The sequence below is a fragment of the Henckelia pumila genome, unplaced genomic scaffold (genome assembly GCF_033568475.1).
Source record: "Henckelia pumila isolate YLH828 unplaced genomic scaffold, ASM3356847v2 CTG_384, whole genome shotgun sequence".
NCBI classification, from domain to species: Eukaryota; Viridiplantae; Streptophyta; class Magnoliopsida; order Lamiales; family Gesneriaceae; genus Henckelia; species Henckelia pumila.
The window spans coordinates 101333-115257 of record NW_027331816.1 but is presented as its reverse complement, the minus strand read 5'-3'; positions in this window follow the sequence as shown (position 1 = coordinate 115257).

Genomic DNA, 13925 nt, shown 5'->3' with positions numbered 1-13925 from the left:
AAATTCTAGCTTGTGCAATGAACTTGTAGGAATGAAATTCTTGCATCTAAATGAAATTTTGCATGTTGTGAATGGAAAATCCGATTATTCCCTGATGATTTCGATCCATTATTGTATGTGTATGGTTGTTTTAAGTCTCACAATACGGTGGGCAAGTTATATAATGCATATGCTTTGAAGTGTTGTGAAAAATATTGAGTTTGTGGCGTTGAATCGGAATTTTTGTAACGAATGGATGAATGGAGTTGAGGGGCTGCCATGGGGTGATCATTAGGTTATACATGTGTATTTGGATGTGTTTTAGGAGGGTTTTAGGGCTGGTTAAGGAGAAATTAGGTTGGGTAGAAGTTTAGTAGAGTTTTGAAGGCGTTGGGCTAATGTTTTGGGAAAAAAGGGAGAAGTAAGGTGGCGTCGGGCGAGAGCCTTGTTCAAGGGCCCTAGCTGGTTGCCTAGGCATGTTTACTAGTTGTTCTCATGGGTTTTTGAGGTTTAATAGCTTGAGGGATGAGTTTGGGTAGCCATAGTTTTAAGATGACCAAAACAGAATTTTTGTCACTTCGTCTTGTCTCGGGAAAACAGGGTTGCTTGGATTGGTTTATGAGGTCTGGCCAGGGGCTACCCCTGATATTCTAAGTTGTTGGGTTGGTTTGGGCCATTATAAAAATGTGAATACTGGTCATAGGAGTATTTTAAGGTGTTTTTTAGGTGCCCGGTTCGAACGGGACGTCTTTTGAATTTTAATAGGATGAGTTATGGATTTTATGGGTTAACCGCTCGAGTTAGGCCCTTGTGAGCGCAAACTTAAGTGGAAGGAGAAAAGACTTTAAGGTGAGAGTGCTCCCAAACACTCCAATCATCCATAAAATTTCATGTCATGCTATCTTTTGAGTTTATGTCATTTAAATTATTCAACGCCCATTTATTCATGTGTGTGACTTCAAAGTTAATTAAAGATCTAGTCTCGAAGTCTTATTTAAAGAATGCTTGTAAATATAAATGTTGAAATGAGAAAATTATGAATGAAAGGAAAATTTAAAGAATGAAGTGAGTTGGTTGTGAATTAGACGTGCAATGATGGGTCAGGTGATGCCCTGGGTCACTTGCCAAAATGAGACGTGTAGATCAGGGTCGGGAGACATCTCGGCTTCCCTACCAAATTAGACGTGTAGATCGGGGTTGGGAGAAATCTCGACTTCCCTACCAAATCAGAGGGGCAATGTGGGGCCGAGAAGAACTCGGTTTCCTTGCCGGCATTGTATATGAAAGAGTGGGTGCCCGGTGAGCCAACTTGTGGCTAAGGGCTTTTATGACTCTATGTATAAACAATCTTTTGTTTAATATAATTTACACTTTTATAATGACATTTACTTTATCTTTTATCATAATATTATGTTGTGACATACTATAAGATGTTTAGATGAAGACTTTGAATATACTATAGTGTATGTAAGATGTGGTGGCACATGGGGATGGCTATCATGAAACCCATCTTATAGTCACTGTATATTCTAAACAGTTCCTAGTCGATTGAGCCGTCCGTTAATAAGGATAAGGATCGCTCGAGATTGAGACTAGCATTTGCGATGCCGAGTACCACGTTTCATTGGTATGGAACATAGAGATGTTCAAAGCATGCAAATGGATATTCATACGATGAATGATCGAACTACCCTATCCGGACTTTCCAAGTGGTTATCACTTATCGAGTGGATAAAGTCCGCGGTTTTGGTTGTACACCATTAGTCCTTACTACTTGAAACATCATTGAGACTCTATATGCTAGTACTGTACTTTGACTCGTTTACCGACTCTATTGGGGTCATCAGGTGTCGGGATTGGGTACAGTTACGACACATATAGGAGTCGATGCTTTGTTGTCAAGGATTCATCACATACTTGCTAGTGTGGATATCCTATGCAATCTGAGGAGATATTAGTGTGACGAATCTCTGGCCAGAGTACATGATGTGTTTTAAGAAATGGTTTCTTAGTAGCACATGCGATGTCACTATTTCATCTTCAAGATGCATTGCATAGTTATCGAATCTCGAACGACTCTCGATTTACCAATGGTTGTTGATTCGATCGGGATATATGGATGAAGGAACCGTACTGTACGCTAACCAAAATCTATTGGTTCTTGCAGGCACTATCAGTGATACCTAGGGAATCATGGGGCGATGTTGCTAGGCGCTCTTACCATGATTCGATGGGCAAGTCGGAAATTGTTGTTCCGAGTCGCAAGGAGTTGTGAGCCCATGGCTAGCTGTATCCCTGAACCATTGAGGGTCACACAAGTAATGGATTTTTAATCCCCGTTGAGATAGTTAAATTTAAAGAGTTAAATTTAGTGAATAAAGAAGTGGGACTTCTTATATCAGAGTAGAAGAGTAAGATTTCCTAAAATGACATAGGGATAGGCATTTTTGGAAATCACTGAATTCGAATTCAGAAAATTTATCTTGAATTTAAAAGTTGCAGAAATGGTTTCTGTACACATTGGTGAAATTGGTTTATCAATCTGAGTCACGATGAATTTTATATTAATTTCTGAACATGCGGGCTTTGCTTGTCAGGCTTGAAATTATGACTAATGGGCCCTAAGATGTTAGCAGCCCACATTATAAATAAGTTATTGCAGTACAGAAATTATACAACAGAAGGCATAATTTTCGAAAACACTAGGGTTTTCTCTCTAGTGGCCGCCGCCCCTCTCCTCTCTCTGTCAGAAAATCCAGCCTGTGAATTTTGAATTTGCAGTCTGGTTTAACGGAACAAATTCGTTAATTCTCATCGTAGAAACTTCTGATAGACTTTCTAGTGCAGTCTATCAGAGGGATTAAACTTCTGTTCGTGGACCTGATTGAAGAATTATTCGTCCATCAGTTCCTGGGATATACAACAAGAGCAGAGTTATCTGTTGGTGTCCATTATCTCGTTTCGAGATTCAAGGTAAAAATTTAATTGTTATTTAATTTTTACACGCACAATTTAATCGTAAAGTTTTGATACCCATGATATCGAATCGTTCCATATAAAATTTTAAAACTTCCGCTGCACCGGGTATCAATTCTGATTGATCTGAACACCGTTTTCCAACAGTGGTATCAAAGCCAGGTTGCTCAGATCAAGCGATTAAATTAATCGATTGTACAAAATTTTTAAGCCTCGGTTTTTGAAACAAAATAAATTTTTAAAATTAAATTTTTGACGGGCAAAACCTCGCTGCCCAAGGGCAGCGATTGTCGCTGCCGTGCGCTGCCCAGCGCTGCGCAGGGCAGCGCACGGTGCTGCCCAAGGGGCAGCGACAGGCTGCCCGGCCCGAGCCCCTTTTGGGGCGCAGGCTGCCCGGGATCGTCCCGGGCGGCCCGGGAAAATTAATTTTTTTATTTTTAATTAAAATTTTAATATGTTAAAATTCTATTTTTGGTCCGATCGAAAATTGTTTTTGATTGGTCCACGAGGCGTCGGATCGAATTGTTCGAGTCCGAAAATTTTAAAATTGATTTTTGGATAAATTTGAATTTTTGGAAAATTTATAGATTTTATCCGTTAAATCAGATTTTATGAAATTAATTATTTTTTGTACAATTGATGATAAGATATGATCTTATGGAAATATTGAGTAAAATATGATTTTATGTATAAAATTGGATTTTATATGTAAAATATGATTTTATTTGATAAAAAGGTAAAATATGATTTTGTATGTAAAATAAGATTTTATATATGGAATATGATTTTATCCTTTTTAATTTAATTACCATTGCATGTTATCCAATAAATTAATTTTGAATTAAATATTATTGGATAAGGATGATCGATTGCCATGACCAATTTTGTAGGTGTATGTCAGGGAATTTACATTTGTTTTTATTGTTGTTGGATTTATTAATGGGCCTGATTTATGGCCCAATATGAATTGTCATATGTAATAAAAGTGGGCCTGGTTTATGGCCCGTTCCCACCCCTTAAAATGTATCCCCTACTTGTCATAGTTATTTATTGTAAATACATTATGCTTAGTGGGAGATGAAGATTTGAAGACGGAGGTGGGCTCAACAGACAATAAAGACTGAAGAAATGTAAATTGGAAGCACAATGTAATAGGATTGCATTGCATACTTGCATATCACCTAGGATTGGACTTAGACTCGTGTTTGGCAACCACGGGTCGATTAGTAATGGAATCGATCATCCTAAAATATAATATATGATATTATCGTTGTATGCATGTTTAGACTAAATTGTATGAATCCCGCAAGCATACAAATTTTAAATGATGAGACAAATTTTCAAAATTAAAATCCCTCATTTTAAATATGATTTAAAATTGATATCAAGATAAATAAAGGGAATTTAAATATTGTTTAAATGTTCCTACCTTCCATCAACGATCAATGTATGAGATGCTACCCGCGGATACGGTCCGGCTCATATTATTGGGGGGCCCGTTCGTCGGAAAGCTGTACATTGGATCGACACATGTTGTAAGTTGGGTGGAACTCCCATGGGATTTGCTCATATTATTGGGGATCCACATGGCGACCGTCCATCACAACTTAATATTGATGGGTCATCTTGACGTGTCACAATAAACGGCGTCATATTATTGGGCCCTTATTGGACATGAGGTAAAAACGTGGAGGTTGCTTTGGAAGCAATTGGGCTCTACCTTTTGAAAATTATGGTTGGCTGATATTATTCGGGACCATAGTTTGTCAATTGGACTCCATGTTCCCACTAAGAAAAATAGTTTCCCGTTTTCACTAGAGGGTAGTGAAATCGTTAAAATAGTGGGAGTGAGATTCATAAAATAAATTTCGCCTATTTTATGTCTTAGTAAATTAATTAAACAATCACTGATTATTGTCTGTTTCTTTTCAGTATTTCATTAAGATGAATTCGTGCAATGCACTATTCTCTATTCTCGAACAAAATAAACTGACTGGCGCAAACTATACGGAATGGTTCCGTAAGTTGAAGATTGTCTTGACCTCGGAGAAGATGCTCTACGTGTTAGAAAAATCTCCTCCGAAGGAAGCACCAGCTGATATAAGTCCGGAAGAGTTGGCCAAACTTGATAAATGGTGGGACCATGATTTCAAGGCCAAATGCTATATGCAAGCTTCGATGTCTGATGAACTCCAGAGGCGATTTGAGGATACTGCGAATGCTGCTGACATTCACGTACAACTCAAGGAACTTTTTGGGGCTCAATCGAGAGCTGAAAGGTTCGCTACTGTAAAAGGGTTAATGATGTGTCGCATGCGTGAAGGGACTTCGGTCCGTGATCATGGGGTACGCGTGATTTGGCTCATTCAGAAGTTGGTAACGCTTGATTTGGTATTGGAGCATGAACTCAATGTGGACTTATTACTTCTTTCTCTTCCTTCATCATTTGACGGTTTTGTGGTGAATTTCAATATGAACAAGATAGAGGCCTCCCTTGAAGAGATGGTCAATATGCTTGTAACTTATGAAGCCACTTTAAAGAAGGATAAACCGGTTCTCTTGGTGGGCTCCTCTTCTTCTGCTAAGAAGGGGCCAAGTACAAAGGGTAAGAAACGTTCTGCCCCATCCAAGAAAACCGGACCCGAGAAGAAGAACAAGACAAAAGCTTCAAACATGAAAAAGTCCAAGGATGTTTTCCATCACTGCAAGAAACCCGGTCATTGGAAACGTAACTGCAAGGAATATCTAGAGCAGTTGCGAATTGCGAAGGGTATGTTTTATATTGAAATAAATGTTTCACTTAATACTACTTTTTGGGTATTGGATACCGGATGTGGATCTCACATTTGCAATGATTTGCAGGTGATGACAAGAAGTCGCAAGCTTAGAATGGGTGAGACCCAGATGAGGCTCGGAAATGGTTCTAGAGTTGAAGCCAAAGCTGTGGGAGACGTTTATTTAATTTTGCAGAACGATTTTAAGTTACTTTTGAGAGATTTTTTATTTGTTCCAGACTTGATTAAAAACATTATTTCTGTTTCTATGCTTGATAGAGATGGTTTTTCTTGCAATTTTGTGAATGGGATTTGCAATATTTACAAGAATGAATGTTTGATTGGAAATGGACAACTTGAAAACAATCTATATAACTTCAAATTAAAAGACGTTCCAATAAATTATGTTGATAAACCGGTAACAACGAACAAAAGGAAAATCGATAGTCAAAACCCGGCAAACCTTTGGCATGCTAGGCTAGGTCATATTTCCTCAAGGAGGATGAACAAGCTAGTGGGAGAGGGCATGTTTGATATGTCTGATATTAACTCTCTACCTACTTGTGAGTCCTGCCTGAAAGGAAAAATGACTAAATCTCCATTCAAGGGGAAACCTGAGCGTAGTCAAAATCTGTTGGATTTGATCCATACAGATGTTTGTGGTCCATTTAGATTTGGTACTCAATTTGGCCACACCTACTTCATTACCTTTACTGATGATTATTCAAGATATGGGTATTTATATTTAATGAAATATAAGTCTGAAGCATTTGAAAAGTTCAAAGAATTCAAGGCTGAAGTAGAAAACAATCTAGGTAAAAGTATTAAAGCACTTCTATCGGATCGAGGTGGAGAATACTTAAGTACCGAGTTTTTGGACTATTTGAAAGAGAATGGGATTCTCTCTCAGTGGACTCCTCATATGACACCTCAGCTGAATGATGTATCGGAGCGTCGTAATCGAACTTTGTTGGACATGGTTCGATCCATGATGAGCTTCACTGAGCTTCCACCTTCGTTTTGGGGCTACGCGCTTGAAACGGCGGTGTTGTTGTTGAACAACGTCCACACCAAAGCAGTGGATAAAATACCATACGAGTTATGGAATGGCAAAACTCCTATGTATTCGTACTTGAGGATTTGGGGATGTCCAGCTTACGTGAAGCAGACAGTGGGAGATAAGTTGGATAGTCGATCCACCTTATGTTATTTTGTAGGGTATCCGAAGAATTCAATCGGATATTATTTCTATCATCCTACTGAAACAAAAGTGTTTGTTTCAAGGAATGCCACCTTATTGAAGAAGAAGTTCTTATTGGATAAGAAAGGCGAGATGATGGAACTCGAAGAAATTCGAGAAGAACCCGAAATACAAAATAATGATCCCATACCTCAAGAATCTTCAGAGGACACGCCTATACCTAGAAGATCCGAGAGGATTTCTAGACCTCCTATTCGATATGGTCTTCTTCTTGAAGGGGATCAAGATGAACCCGACGTTGGATGTGATCCAAGAAACTTCAAGGAAGCAATTTCTGATGCGGATTCAAATTTATGGCTTGAAGCTATGCAGTCGGAAATAGATTCGATGCATACAAACCAAGTTTGGTCTTTAGTAGATCCTCCCGATGGAATTGTTTCAATAGGGTGTAAATGGATCTACAAGAGAAAGCTTGGGCCTGATGGTAAGGTATTGACCTACAAGGCACGATTGGTGGCGAAAGGTTATACTCAAAGACAAGGAGTTGACTATGATGAAACCTTTTCACCAGTTGCAATGTTCAAGTCCATAAGAATCCTTATTGCCATAGCTGCTTGGTATGACTATGAGATATGGCAAATGGATGTGAAGACTGCATTTCTTAATGGAAACATTAAGGAAGAGATCTATATGACGCAGCCTGAGGGATACACATCCATGGGAAGCGAGCATAAGGTATGCAAGCTTCAGAGATCAATCTATGGTCTCAAACAAGCATCAAGAAGTTGGAACCAGAAATTTGATGAAACAATAAAGGATTTTGGTTTCATCAAGAACCCGGAGGAACCGTGCGTGTACAAGAAAGTAGTTAAGGATGCTGTGATATTCTTAGTACTTTATGTTGATGACATCCTACTCATTGGGAATGACGTAGGGATGTTGCAGTCAACAAAGATATGGTTATCAGGTAGATTATCGATGAAGGATTTGGGTGAGGCATCCTATATTCTAGGGATACAGATCTATAGAGATAGATCTAAGAGAATGATAGGACTCACTCAAGCAACCTACATCGACACTATATTGAAAAGGTTTTCAATGGATGGGTCCAAGAGAGGAAATCTACCTATGTGTCATGGAGTTTCTCTATCCAAGTCAATGTGTCCCAAGACTGATGAAGAGATAGAGAAAATGACACATGTACCATATGCGTCAGCCATAGGTAGTATCATGTATGGGATGATATCTACCAGACCGGATGTAGCATTTGCTCTGAGTGTCACGAGTAGATATCAAGCCAATCCCGGTCAAATGCATTGGAAAGCCGTGAAGGACATTCTTAAGTACTTGCGAAGGACTAAGAATATGTTCATGGTTTATGGAGGAAGAGAACTGAAATTGGAAGGCTATACCGACTCTAGCTTCCAAAGTGACGTGGATGACTCCAAGTCAACCTCTGGATTTGTGTTCATGCTCAATGGCGGTGTTGTCTCTTGGAAGAGTTCCGAGCAGGACACCACAGCGGATTCCACCACTGAGGCAGAATACATTGCGGCATCAGCTGCTGCTAAAGAGGCCGTTTGGATGAGGAATTTTGTCCAAGAGTTGGGCGTCATTCCTGAAGCTGTTGGTCCAGTCCCGGTGTACTGTGACAACACGGGTGCCATTGCTCAGGCAAAGGAACCAAGGTCTCATCAAAGATCCAAACACGTATTGAGGAAATACCACATCATCCGGGAGATCGTGGAAAGAGGAGACATCACTGTCGAGAGAGTGGCCTCTGCAAACAATATCGCTGATCCACTTACTAAGCCCTTGCCAGGACCATTATTTGACAAACATCGCGAAGCAATGGGACTACGTAGTATGACTAGTTGGCTTTAGGGCAAGTGGGAGATTGAAAGAGTGGGTGCCCGGTGAGCCAACTTGTGGCTAAGGGCTTTTATGACTCTATGTATAAACAATATTTTGTTTAATATAATTTACACTTTTATAATGGCATTTACTTTATCTTTTATCATAAATATTATGTTGTGACATACTATAAGATGTTTAGATGAAGACCTTGAATATACTATAGTGTATGTAAGATGTGGTGGCACATGGGGATGGCTATCATGAAACACATCTTATAGTCACTGTATATTCTAAACAGTTCCTAGTCGATTGAGCCGTCCGTTAATAAGGATAAGGATCGCTCGAGATTGAGACTAGCATTTGCGATGCCGAGTACCACGTTTCATTGGTATGTAACATAGAGATGTTCAAAGCATGCAAATGGATATTCATACGATGAATGATCGAACTACCCTATCCGGACTTTCCAAGTGGTTATCACTTATCGAGTGGATAAAGTCCGCGGTTTTGGTTGTACACCATTAGTCCTTACTACTTGAAACATCATTGAGACTCTATATGCTAGTACTGTACTTTGACTCGTTTACCGACTCTATTGGGGTCATCAGGTGTCGGGATTGGGTACAGTTACGACACATATAGGAGTCGATGCTTTGTTGTCAAGGATTCACCACATACTTGCTAGTGTGGATATCCTATGCAATCTGAGGAGATATTAGTGTGACGAATCTCTGGCCAGAGTCCATGATGTGTTTTAAGAAATGGTTTCTTAGTAGCACATGCGATGTCACTATTTGATCTTCAAGATGCATTGCATAGTTATCGAATCTCGAACGACTCTCGATTTACCAATGGTTGTTGATTCGATCGGGATATATGGATGAAGTGAAAGAGTAGGTGCCCGGTGAGCCAACTTGTGGCTAAGGGCTTTGATGACTCTTTGTATAAACAATCTTTTGTTTAATATAATTTACACTTTTATTAATGGCAATGACTTTATCTTTCTTCATATTGTTATATTGTGATATACTATTGTTGTTTTGATAAAGACCTTGAATATACTATAGTGTATGTAAGATGTGGTAGAACATAGGGATGTCTATCATGAAACACATCTTATAGTAACTGTATATTCTAAACTGTTCCTAGTCGATTGAGCCGTCCGATAATAAGGATAAGGATCGCTCGAGTCTGAGACTAGCATTTGCAATGCAGAGTACCACGTTTCATTGGTAAGGAACATAGAGATGTTCGAAGCATGCAAATGGATATTCATATGATGAATGATCGAACTACCCTATCCGGACTTTCCAAGTGGTTATCACTTATCGAGTGGATAAAGTCCGCGATTTTGGTTGTACACCATTAGTCCTTACTACTTGAAACATCATTGAGACTCTATATGCTAGTAATGTGCTTTGACTCGTTTACCGACTCTATTGGGGTCATCAGGTGTCGGGATTGGATACAGTTACAACACATATAGGAGTCGATGCTTTGTTGTCAAGGATTCACCACATACTTGCGAGTGTGGATATCCTATGAGATCTGAGGAGATATTAGTGTGACGAATCTCTGGCAGAGTACATGATGTGTTTTAAGAAATGGTTTCTTAGTAACACATGCGATGTCACTATTTGATCTTCAAGATGTATTGCATAGTTATCAAATCTCGAACGACTCTCGATATACCAATGGTTGTTGATTCGATCGGGATATATGGATGAAGGGACCGTACTGTACGCTAACCAAAATCTATTGGTTCTTGCAGGCACTATCAATGATACCTAGGGAATCATGGGGCAATGTTGCTAGGCGCTCTTACCATGATTCGATGGGCAAGTCGGAAATTGTTGTTCCGAGTCACAAGGAGTTGTGAGCCCACAGCTAGCTGTATCCCTGAACCATTGAGGGTCACACAGAGTAATGGATTTTTAATCCCCGTTGAGATAGTTAAATTTAAAGAGTTAAATTTAATGAACAAAGAAGTTGGACTTCTTATTTAAGAGTAGAGGAGTAAGATTTCCTAAAATGACATAGGGATGGGCATTTTTGGAAATCACTGAATTCAGATTCAGAAAAATTTATCTTGACTTTAAAAGGTGCAGAAATGGTTTCTGTGCACATTGGTGAAATTGGTTTATCAATCGGAGTCATCATGAATTTTATATTAATTTTTGAACATGCGGGCTTTGCTTGTTGGGCTTGAACTTATGACTAATGGGCCCTAAGCTGTTAGCGGCCTACATTATAAATAAGTTATTGCAGTACAGAAATTAAACACAACGGGTCACAAATTTTCGAAAACCTAGTTATTTTCTCTCAGTAGTGGCCGCCCCCCTTCCCCCTCTGCTCGGTAAAATCCAGTCTGTGAATTTTGAATTACAGTCTGGTTTAACGGATCAAATTCGTTAATTCTCTTCGTAGAAACTTCTGATAGATTTTCTAGTGCAATCTATCAGAGGGATTAATTATCCGTTCGTGGACCTGATTGAAGAACAGTTCGTCCATCAGTTCCAGGGATATACAACAAGAGCAGAGCAATCTGTTGGTGTCCATAATCTCGCTTCGAGATTGGAGGTAAAAATTTATAATCGTTATTTAATTTTTACACACACAATTTAATCGTAAGGTTTTGATACCCATTATGGAATCGTTCCATATAAAATTTTTAAACTTCCGCTGCACCGGGTATCAATTCTAATTGATCTGATCGCCGCGGTTCTTCAACAGTGGTATGAGAGCCAGGTTGCTCAGATCAAGCGATTAAATTAATCGATTGTACAAAAATTTTTAAGCCTCGATTTTTGAAACAAAATAAATATTTAAAAATAAATTTTTTTTTTCGGGCAAAACCCGGGCAGCGATGGTCGCTGCCTAGCGCAGCACGGCGCTGCCCAGGGCAGCGATCGTCGCTGCCCTAAGGGCAGCCGGGCTGCCCGGCCCGAGCCCTTTGGGGCGCGGGCAGCCCGGGAATGTCCCGGGCGGCCCGCGGAAAAATTAATTTTTTAATTTTAAATTAAATTTTAATATGTTAAAATTCTATTTTTGGTCCGATCGAAAATTGTTTTTGATTGGTCCACGAGGCGTCGGATCGAATTGTTCGAGTCCGAAAATTTTAAAATTGATTTTTGGATAAATTTGAATTTTTGGAAAATTTAAATATTTTATCCGTTAAATTAAATTTTGAAATTAATTATTTTTGGTACAATTGATGATAAGATATGATCTTATGGATATATTGAGTAAAATATGATTTTATGTATAAAATTAGATTTTATAGATAAAATATGATTTTATTTGATAAAAAGATAAAATATGATTTTGTATGTAAAATAAGATTTTATATATGAAATATGATTTTATCCTTTTAAATTTAAATTGACATTGCATGTTATCCAATAAATTAATTTTGAATTAAATGTTATTGGATAAGAATGATCGATTGCCATGACCAATTTTGTAGGTGTATGTTAGGAATTTACATTTGTTTTTATTGTTGTTGGATTTATTAATGGGCCTGGTTTATGGCCCAAAATGAATTGTCATATGTAATAAAAGTGGGCTTGGTTTATGGCCCGTTCCCACCCCTTAAAAATGTATCCCCTACTTGTCATTGTTATTTATTGTAAATACATTAGATTTAGTGGGAGATGAAGATTTGAAGACGGAGGTGGGCCCAGCAGACAATAAAGACAGAAGAAATGTAAATTGGAAGCACAATGTAATAGGATTGCATTGCATACTGCATATTACCTAGGATTGGACTAAGACTCGTGATTGGCAACCACGGGTCGATTAGAAATGGAATCGATCATCCTATATAATATGTGATATTATTGTTGTATGCATGTTTTAGACAAAATTGTGTGAATCCGGCAATAATACAAAATTTTAAAAATGATGAGACAAATTTTCAAAATTAAAATCCCTCATTTTAAATATGATTTAAAATTGATATCAAGATAAATAAAGGAAATTTAAATTTGTTTAAATGTTCCTACCTTCCATCAACGATCAATGTATGAGATGCTACCCGCGGATACGGTCCGGCTCATATTATTGGGGGGGCCGTTCGTCGGAAAGCTATACATTGGATCGACACATGTTGTAAGTTGGGTGGAACTCCCATGGGATCGGCTCATATTATTGGGGGATCCACATGGCGACCGTCCATCACAACTTAATATTGATGGGTCATCTTGACATGTCACAATAATCGGCGTCATATTATTGGGCCCTTATTGGACATGAGGTAAAAACGTGGAGGTTGCTTTGGAAGCAATTGGGCTCTACCTTTTGAAAATTATGATTGGCTGATATTATTCGGGACCATAGTTTGTCAATTGGACTCCATGTTCTCACTAAGGAAAACAGTTTCCCGTTTTCACTAGAGGGTAGTGAAATCGTTAAAATAGTGGGAGTGAGATTCATAAAATAAATTTCGCCTATTTTATGTCTTAGTAAATTACTTAAACAATCACTGATATTTGTCTGTTTCTTTTCAGTATTTCATAAAGATGAATTCGCGTAATCCACTTTTCTCGATCCTCGAACAAAATAAATTGACTGGCGCAAACTATACGGAATGGTTCCGTAAGTTGAAGATTGTCTTGACTTCGGAGAAGATGCTCTACGTGTTAGAAAAATCTCCTCCGAAGGAAGCACCAGCTGACATAAGTCCGGAAGAGTTAGCCAAACTTGATACATGGTGGGACCATGATATCAAGGCCAAATGCTATATGCAAGCCTCGATGTCTGGTGAACTCCAGAGGCAATTTGAGGACACCGTGAATGCTGCTGACATTCACGTACAACTCAAGGAAATTTTTGGGGCTCAATCGAGGGCTGAAAGGTTCGCTACTGTAAAGGAGCTAATGACGTGTCGCATGCGTGAAGGGACTTCGGTCCGTGATCATGTGGTACGAGTGATTTGGCTCATACAGAAGTTGGTAACCCTTGATTTGGTGTTGGAGCATGAACTCAATGTGGACTTACTACTTCTATCTCTTCCTTCTTCGTTTGACGGATTTGTGGTGAATTTCAATATGAACACGATAGAGGCCTCCCTTGAAGAGATGGTCAATATGCTTGTGACATATGAATCCACATTAAAAAAGGATAAATCGGCTTTCTTG